General features: G+C 41.0%; 1 pseudogene; it reads left to right on the forward strand.

Annotated features, from left to right (window-relative positions):
* Positions 1-554: 554 nt before the first annotated feature.
* Positions 555-9,541, forward strand: LOC122454958 (annotated as a pseudogene).
* Positions 9,542-10,048: the final 507 nt, after the last annotated feature.

Raw genomic sequence — 10,048 nt, forward strand, 5'->3', positions numbered from 1 at the left:
TTGCTGAAAGTAAAGATAGGTTGTGCATCTTCCCTGCAAGAGTATAAAGGTTTGGAGTTTTCATCGAAAGCAAATTCACAAAATGTATGGGACCGCCTTTTGTTTGCTTGCATTCTTTCCCGCAGGCCTTTGTGCATAAATTATCTCATTCTTTCTTCATTGTGAGCCTGCAGGGCCACTAGTACTAAGACCTACTTCGCGGACAAGGAAACTAAGATTCAGAAAGATGCAGCAGTTCTCCCAGAATCACACACCTGACACCACTTCTTCCCCGTGAGGTCCTCAGGAGGCAGGCTCCTTCCAGGGTACAACATTGCCTTCCTAACGGTGGCCCTTGTCCTCGGCACCCAGGATGCTTGGCAGCATTATATCCAAGGCAGGAGCAAGAGAAGAAGCAAAGAAGAGAGGAGAAGACCCAAGAAAAGCTCACAGGAGATGCAACGGGACACGTTGCCAACCTCTCCTCAGCCAGAATATAGTCTCATGATAACCAGTCAGGCTGTTGGCAAGGTGTTGACAGCAGGGGCAAGTGAAGAGAGTTTAGTAAAGGGATCATGTGCCAAGGTGCGGGTGCATTTAAGAGAAGCGTCTGGGGATGGTGTCACACATCAGGGTTAGTAATAGTGGGGACCATTGTAACTGCAGGCCTGCGGGCCTTGGGAGGGATGGTTATGGGAGGCCAGAGACAGCTGGAGTTGTAGCTGAAGGAGAGGAATATTCCTACTGACCTTTGGAGGAAGAAAGCCATCCTCAGTACTTCCCTGGTGGTCCAGTGGTTGAGAATCCGCCTTCCAATGCACGGGGCATGGGTTCAATCCCTAGTCAGGGAGCTAGGATCTCACATGCCAAAGGCAGCTAAGCCTGGGTGCCACAGCTGCTGAGCCCGTGTGCCACTAGACAATCCATGCACCACAAGGAAAGATACAGGATGCAACCAAGATTCCACCGGCTGCAACTCAGATCCGATGCAGCCAAATAAATAAATATAAATACATATTTTTTTAAAAGAGAAGTCATATTTTAGTGATACTGTAGAATTAAAATCAACAGATCTGATGATGTCATTAAAAATGGAAAAGTTAAGAGACTCCAGAAAACAATTATAAAGCTGGCAAAAACTTATCAGGATTGACTTTTATAGAACTCTGAATTTGAACAAAATTTTACAGCCTCCAGGGGAACATTAAAAAAGGACTATGTGGTCCTTCCACAGTGGCAGCCTCTGAAGAACAGCAGCCAGGGCTCTGAGCTACCCCATGGCCATGGGCCTCAGCAACAGCCTCAGGGTGACCAAGAAGGTGAGCAAGCGGCAGTCGCGGGCACCTCAGCAAACACATCATGTTTGTGCAGAACATGATCTGGGAGGTGTTCATCTTAGGAGCAGCAGGTCATGGAGCTGCTCAAGGTCTCCAAGGACAAGCGGGCCCTCGAGTTCATCAAGAAAAGGGTGGGGGGAGAGAACAAGACGGCGGAGGAGGAGGTGGCCGTGCAGTATATCGCTTTCCATGGATACGTCAGGAATACACCTTCAGACACACACGTGCATGCAGAACACCAGCTGAGAGCAGACAGGAGGACCTGACCAGTGGAAAAGAGGATATAGACCCACGCAAAACTCGGTAGGACCAAGGAACTAGGGGGAGAAACAGGAGTGTTAGTGGGACTGGACCTGCCCTCGCAGGTGGGGGAACTGAAGCAGGGGTCCGATCCCCACATTGGTGCCACTGTCTGAGTCAGAGGAGAAACGTTTAAGGCTGAGAGTGAAGCAGCTGATCTGTGGCAGCTTAAATGGAATGAGAATCAGACAGTACTTGCTGCAGCCGTACATACCCTGAACAGGAACGCTGGGCCCCTGGAAGGTGCAGCGGCTCAGAGCTGGAGTTTAGAGATTGTGGAGCAATCCCAGGGCGAGGGCTGTTGTTGACTTCGGAGAGATGGATCAAGGGGATGTGAGGGAGGAGATTGTGGTGGGAAATGCCTGTGGAGGAAAGCCAGGCAACCGTGGAAGAAAGGTGATACTGCTAAGTCACATGTAGTGGTTGGAGCCATCACCAAGCCTCTCTCTCCCCACACACCAGCATCGGCAGCTGAACAAGAGAAAGGCTGGCCCATCAAACCCCCCAGGCACTGAGCTACAGAGCAAGACCCCAGCCAGGGTGCTCTTTTAAGTGCCTGATGTGACGATCTACAGAGTAGGACCCAGGCAAGCGAGCCCTCTAAGTGCCTGAATGGGGTGAGCTACAGAGAAAGACTGGCCAAAGAGGCCTTCTGATAGCCAGCTACAAGAGCCTCGAAAAAAGACTGTGATAGAACCATAACTCCTGCCGCAGAGGCAGTCCATGTCCCTGCACACTTGGCACCACCAGGGTCCCCACAAGCCAAGCAGCTGCACCACCTTCATACTCAACTCTCACTGGGGCAGAGCGGCCAGAGGCCAAAAAAGTCTTGTGTCTATGCACGCAGGGTTGCTTCGGTAGTGTCTGACTCTGTGACCCTGTAGACTGTGGCCTTCAGGCTTCTCTGTCAGGGAGGGGGGTTCTCCAGGCAAGAATACTGGAGCATATTGGCCAACAATGGTCGCCATCCCCTTCTAGAGCACTATATTTCCTGCTGCCCTAGCCGCCAACCCCCCTGAGTACCTGGTGCTGCCAGAACCCCTGCGACCCAAGCAGCTGCACCACCTCCACACCTGGCCTCACAGGGGCGAACCCAAGTCCTCCAGGGCAGCCTCAGGAGCAAACCCCAGTGGACGACCACATGCAGAGGTGGAAATAAAACCATAGTTGAAACCCAAGGGCAATGTGACTAAGGAAGAAGACCCAAAACCTTCCCACCAGCTGCACAAGCTGCAGATTAAATCCACACGATCAACTAGGCAGACTTTGTGTCTATGGACTATATAAAAGGCCATTGAGAGCTCGCATAAAAGAAAACGCACTAGTTCTGACAGCTGTGGACATTGGAGGCAAGAACACACAGGAGTAGGACCAGGTTAGAATCCGAGCTGCCCCCGCAGCAGGTCCAGAGATCAGCACGCGTTGTAGGGCATCCTAGGGAGGGGAGGTGGTCTGCGACTCCCAGCGCGGGAAAGGACTCTGACAGCAGAGACTCAAGAAAAATATTTTTTGACTTGTTCTGTAGATTGTTTTGGATTATTTTTTTTATTTCCCTCCCCCTCTCACCCCACCCCTGTAGTTGTTGATTTTATTGGCACTAAGAAATCCAATTAAGCGGTTGAGCTTTTTTTTCCTCAGTCACATTTTCTACTGTTGTCTTAAACCTCTGCTTCTATGTTGGGTTTTTGCAGTTCTGTGGAGTTTCCCTCTTTTTTTTCTTTTCTCTTTCTCTTTAATTTTAAACTTTTTAAACCTATTATTTTTTCTACATTTATTCCTTTGCTTTTCCTACTGTTCTTTCCCCCTTGCAGTTAATTTTTTAACATATATAAATCTTCTTTATCTACCTCTATTTAACTTTGCATATCTATTATTTCTTTTCTTTTCTTTCCTCTCAACATATTTGATAAGTTTTGTTTTCATTGCTTTATTCCCCACTTGGCACCTTTAGTTTTGTTTTCCAGTTTGCACTTAAGTTAGTTTTGTTCTTAACTGGTAAATATATTTTTTTATTTCCTTTGTTAGCCAAATCAATCTACTGTACTTTATTTTTGTTGGAGTGTTTTGACTTTGCTCATGGGTGTATATGTATATGTGTATGTGTTTATTTAATTATTTTATTTATTATTTGCCTGATTTTGTAACTAACATTTGTCTGGGTTTCATCTTTGGTTTCTTGTTTTTTGATATTTGTTTTAATCTGATTTAATGCCATAACAAACCACTTGTAGAATCTTTGTTCCTGACCAGAGATCAAGCCCTGAGTCTTTAGAGTGGGAGCACTGACTCCAAGACCCTAGACCACCAGAGAACTAACCCTAGGGAGTATCAAATAGTGAGAACTCACACAAAGGAAAACACTTGAATACAAGACCTGGCATCACCCAACCACCAGTAGCACCCTGTGCAGGATTAATCTCACCTAAACAACAAACAAAACAAAGATACAAACCCAATCATCAGCAGACAGGATTACCACCTCACTCAGCCTTTCCCATCAGAGGAAAAACAAAGAAACATAAACTCAGCACAAATCTCACCCTATACGAAGCTCACACCAACCACTGGACCAACCTTAGGATGGAAGAAACCAAAAGGAAGAAAGAATTCACCCTTCTTTAAGGAAAAAAATTCAACTTTCGTTGAAGCCTGGGAAAAGGAGACTTCAAACACAATAACTTTAAAAAAAAAAAAATGAAAAGGCAGCGAAATACAGCACAAATGAAGCACAGTAGAAACACGGAAGTCCAAATAAAATACAAGGAAATAGGCAAATTACCTGAAAAAGAATTCAGAACAATGATAGTAAAGATGATCAAAAACCTTGAAAACAAAACGCAGACAATGCAAGACTCAATTAACAAATACCTAGAAGAATTAAAGAATAAACATACAGAGACAAACAACACAATTGCTGAAATTAAAAATACTCTAGGAGGAATCAATAGCAGAATATCTGAAGCAGAAGAATAAATCAGTGAGCTGAAAGATAAAATGGTGGAAATAACTTCGGAAGAGCAGAATAAAGTAAAAGGAATGAAAAGAGCTGAAGAGAGTCTCAGAGACTTCTGGGACCATATCAAATGCACAAACATTCAAATTATAGGGGTCCCAGAAGAAGGAGAGAAAAAGAAAGGGTATGAGAAAATTTTTGAAGAGGTTATAGTTGAAAATTTCCCCAACATGGAAAAGGAAATAGTCACTCAAGTCCAAGAGGCATGAAGAGTCCCATATAGGATAAATCCACGGAGAAACATGCCAAGACACATACTAATCAAACTAACAAAGACTAAACACAAAGAAAGAATATTAGAAGCAGCAAGGGAGGAACAACAGGTAACACACAAGGGAAACCCCATACACTTAACAGCTGATCTTTCAGGAGGAACTCTGCAGGCCAGAAGGGAATGGGAGGATACATCTAAAGTACTGAAAGGGAAAAATCTACAAGATTACTGTACCCAGCAAGTATCTCACTCAAAATTGATGGAGAAATAAAAAGTTTCTCAGACAAGCAAAAGTTAGGAGAATTCAGTACCACCAAACCAGCTTTACAACAAATGTTAAAGGGACTTATGTAGTCAAGAAATACAACAGAAAAAAAAATCTACAAAATCAACCCCAAACTTAAGAAAATGGCAATAGGAACATATATATCAATAATTACTTAAAATACAAATGGATTAAATGCTCCAACCAAAGACACAGACTGCCTGAATGGATGGAAAACAAGACCCATATACATGCTGTCAACAAGAAACCCACTTTAGACCTCATGACACATATAGACTGAAAGTGAGATGATGGAAATATATATTCCATGCAAATGGAAAGCAAAAGAAAGCTGAGATAGCAATCTTCATATCAGACAAAATAGACCTTAAAATAAAGAAGATTACAAGAGATAAGGAAGGACACTACATAATGATCTAGGGATCGATCCAAGAGGAAGACATAACAATTGTAAATATCTACGCACCCAACACAGGAGCACCTCAATACATAAGACAAACACTAACAGACATAAAGGGAGAAATTGGCAGTAACACAATAATAGGAGGAGACTTTAACAGCCCACTCACACCAATGGACAGATCACCAAAACAGCAAATTAGTAAGGAAACACAGTCTTAAATGATATGTTAGATGAGATGGATCTCATTGATATCTTCAGGACATTCCATCCAAATGCAGAAGAATACACCTTCTTGTCAAGTGCACATGGAACATTCTCCAGGATAAACCACATCTTGGGTCACAAATCAAGCCTCAGGAAATTTAAGAAAATTGAAATTGTATCAAGCATCTTCTCCAACCACAATGCTGAGACTAAATATCAATTACAAGGAAAAAAGTGTAAGAAACACAAACACATGGAGATTAAACAACACATTTCTAAATAACCAACAGGTTACTGAAGAAATCAAAAGCAAAATCAAAAAAGTTCCAGAAACAAATGACAATGAGATCACAGCAACTCAAAACCTATGAGATGCAACAAAAGCAGTTCTAAGAGGAAAGTTTATAACAATGCAATCCTACCTCTAAGAAGCAAGAAAAATATAGAATAGAAAACCTGATTTTACACCTGAAACAACTGGAAAAAGAAGAAGAACAACAACAAAAAAATTAGTAGAAGGAAAGAAATCATAAAGATCCAAGCAGAAATACATGAAAAAGAAATGAAAGAAACAATAGTAAAGATTAATAAAACTAAAAGCTGATTCTTTGAGAAGATAAACAGAACTGACAAACCTTTAAGCCAGACTCATCGAGAAAAAAAGAGAGAAGAATCAAATCAACCAAACTAGAAATGAAAAAGGAGAGATTACAACAGACAATGCAGAAATACAAAGGATTATAAGAGCTATTATGAACAACTATATGGCAATAGATAGATAACCTGGAAGAAATGGACAGATTCTTAGAAAAGTTTAATCTTCCAATACTGAACCAGGAAGAAATAGAAGTTATGAACAACCCAATTATAAGCACTGAAATTGAAGCTGTGATCAAAAATCTTCCCAAAAAACAAAAAGCCCCAGACCAGATGGCTTCACAGGAGAATACTATCAAACACTTAGAGAAGAGCTAATGCCTATCCTTCTAAAACGCTTTCAAAAAACTGCAGAGGAAGGAACACTTCCAAATTCATTCTATGAGGCCACCATCACCCTGATACCAAAACCAGACAAAGACAACACAAAAAAACCACAGGCCAATATCACTGATGAACATAGATGCAAAAACCCTCAACAAAATTTTAGCAAACAGAATTCAGCAACGCACCAAAAGCTCATACACCATGATCAAGTTGGGTTTACTCCAGGGATGCAAGGATTCTTCAATATATGCAAATCAATCAGTGTGATACACCATACTAACAAATTGAAAGATAAAAATCATATGATAATCTCAATAGATGCAGAAAAAGCCTATGACAAAATTCAACACCCATTTATGGTTAAAACTCTTCAAAAATGGGCATAGAAGGAATCTACCTCAACATAGTAAAGGCCATATATGATAAGCCTACAGCAAACATTATTCTCAATGGTGAAAAACTGAAAGCATTCCCCCTAAGATCAGAAATAAGACAAGGTTGTCCACTTTTGCCACTATTATTCAACATAGTTCTGGAAGTCCTAGCTGCAACAATCAGAGAAGAAAAGGAAATAAAAGGAATCCAGATGAAAAAAGAAGTAAAGCTCTCACTGTTTGCAGATGACATGATACTGTACATAGAAAACCCTAAAGATAGTATCAGAAAATTACTAGAACTAATCAGTGAATTTAGCAAAGTTGCAGGATACAAAATCAATACACAGAAATCACTTGCATTTCTATATATTAACAATGAAAATTCAGAAAGAGAAATTAAGGAATCAACCCCATTCACCATTGCAACAAAAAGAATTAAATATCTAGGAATAAACTTACCTAAGGAGACAAAAGAATTGTACACAGAAAATTATAAGACACTAATGAAAGAAATTAAAGACAGCGTAAACAGAGGGAGAGATATTTCATGTTCCTGGATAGGAACAATCAATATTGTGAAAATGACTATACTACCAAATGCAATTTACATATTTAATGTGATCCCTATCAAATTGCTAATGGCATTTTTCACAGAACTAGAACAAAACACTTTCACAATTCATATGGAAATACAAAAGACCCCAAACAGCCAAAGAAATCTTGAGAAAGAAGAATGAAGCTGGAGGAATCAACCTCCCTGTCTTCAGATTATACTACAAAGCTACAGTCATCAAGACTGTATGGCACTGGCACAAAAACAGAAATATAGACCAGTGGAACAAGATAGAAAGTCCAGAAACCTATGGATACCTTATTTTTGACAAAGAAGGCAAGAATATACAATGGGGCAAAGACAGCCTCTTAAACAAATGGTTCTGGGAAAACTGGACAGCTACATGTAAAAGAATGAAATTAGAACACCTCCTAACACCATGCACAAAGATAACCTAAAATGGTTTAAAGACCTAAATGTAAGACCAGAAGCTATAAAACTCTCAGAGGAAAACATAGGCGGAACACTCAATTACATAAATCAAAGCAAGATCCTCTATGATCCACCTCCTAGAGTAATGGAAATAAAAACAAAAGTAAACAAGTGGGACCTGGTTAAACTTAAAAGCTTTTGCACAGCAAAGGAAACTATAAGCAAGGTGAAAACACAACCCTCAGAATGGGAGAAAATAGCAAGTGAAACAACTGACAAAGGATTAATTTCCAAAATAAACAAGCAGCTCACACAACTCAATACCGGAAAAACAAACAACCCAATCAAAAAGTGGGAAAAAGACCTAAACAGACATCTCTCCAAAGAAGACATACAATTGGCTAACAAATGCATGAAAAGATGCTCAGCATCGCTCATTATTAGAGAAATACAAATCAAAACTACAATGAGATATCACCCCACACCAGTCAGAATGGCCATCATCAAAAAGCCTACAAACAATAACTGCTGGAGAGGGTGTGGAGAAAAGGGAACGCTCTTGCATTGTTGGTGGGAGTGTAAATTGATACAGCCACCATAGAAGATGATATGGAGATTCCTTAAAGAACTAGGAATAAAACCACCACATGACCCAGCAGTCCCACTTCTAGGCGTATACCCTGAGGAAACCAAAATTGAAAATTGTTCATTGCAGCACTATTTACAATAGCTAGAACATGGAAGCAACCTAGATGTCCAAGGACAGATGAATGGATAAAGAAATTGTGGTACATATACCACAATGCCCGAATATTACTCAGCCATAAAAAGGAACACATTTGAGTCAGTTTTAATGAGGTGGATAAACCTAGAATCTACTATACAGAGTGAAGTGAATCAGAAAGACGGATAAATACTGTATTCTAACCCATATATACGGAATCTAGAAAAATGGTACTGAAGTATTTATTTACAGAGCAGTAATGGAAAAACAGACATAGAGAACAGACTTATGGACATGGGGAGAGGGGAGGAGAGGGTGAGATGTGTGGAAAGAGTAACATGGAGACTTACATGACCATGTGTAAAATAGATAGCCAACGGGAATTTGCTGTGTGGCTCAGGAAACCCAAACAGGGGCTCTGTGTCAACCTAGAGGGGTGGGGTGGGGAGGGAGATGGGAGGGAGGTCCAAAAGGGAGGGGATGTATGTACACCTATGGCTGATTCATGCTGAGGTTTGACAGAAAACAGCAAAATTCTGTAAAGCAATTATCCTTCAATAAAAAATAAATTTTAAAAAATGTAATTAGCCTCCAATTAAAATAAATAAATTAAAAAAAAATAAAGAAATTTTTAAAAAGGGGTGGGGACACACAAAAATGCCAAGAGGAAGAGAGAGGAGCTGAGCAACACCCTGGCCTCCACGAGGAAAGTGGCAGCCAAGAAGGACTAAGCCCTTCCTCTCTGTGCACAGTAAACCTTTTCAGATAAACAAAAAAAAAAAAAAGGAAAGAAGCAACACAATTTTCATTCTAAAAAAAAAAACCACAGTTCAGTTCAGTTCAGTTCAGTTGCTCAGTCATGTCCAACTCTTTGTGATCCCATGGACTGCAGCACGCCAGGCTTTCCTGTCCATCACCAACTCCTAGAACTTGTTCAAACTTAGGTTGATTGAGTCAGTGATACCATCCAACCATCTCATCCTCTGTTGTCCCCTTCTCCTCCCATCTTCAATCTTTCCCAGCCTCAGGGTCTTTTCCAATGAGTCAGTTCTTCACATCAGGTGGCCAAAGTTTTGGAGCTTCAGCTTCAGCATCAGTCCTTCCAGTGAATATTCAGGACTGATTTCCTTTCAGATAAAAACCACTGTGACATTTTAATATACCTACTTATTATCCCCCAACCCCCACCACATCGGCAGGCATGAGGATGGTGGTCCGGATTCTTGGCATGGGCTTGCTGGT

Source organism: Cervus canadensis, chromosome 17 (assembly GCF_019320065.1).
Source record: "Cervus canadensis isolate Bull #8, Minnesota chromosome 17, ASM1932006v1, whole genome shotgun sequence".
NCBI classification, from domain to species: Eukaryota; Metazoa; Chordata; class Mammalia; order Artiodactyla; family Cervidae; genus Cervus; species Cervus canadensis.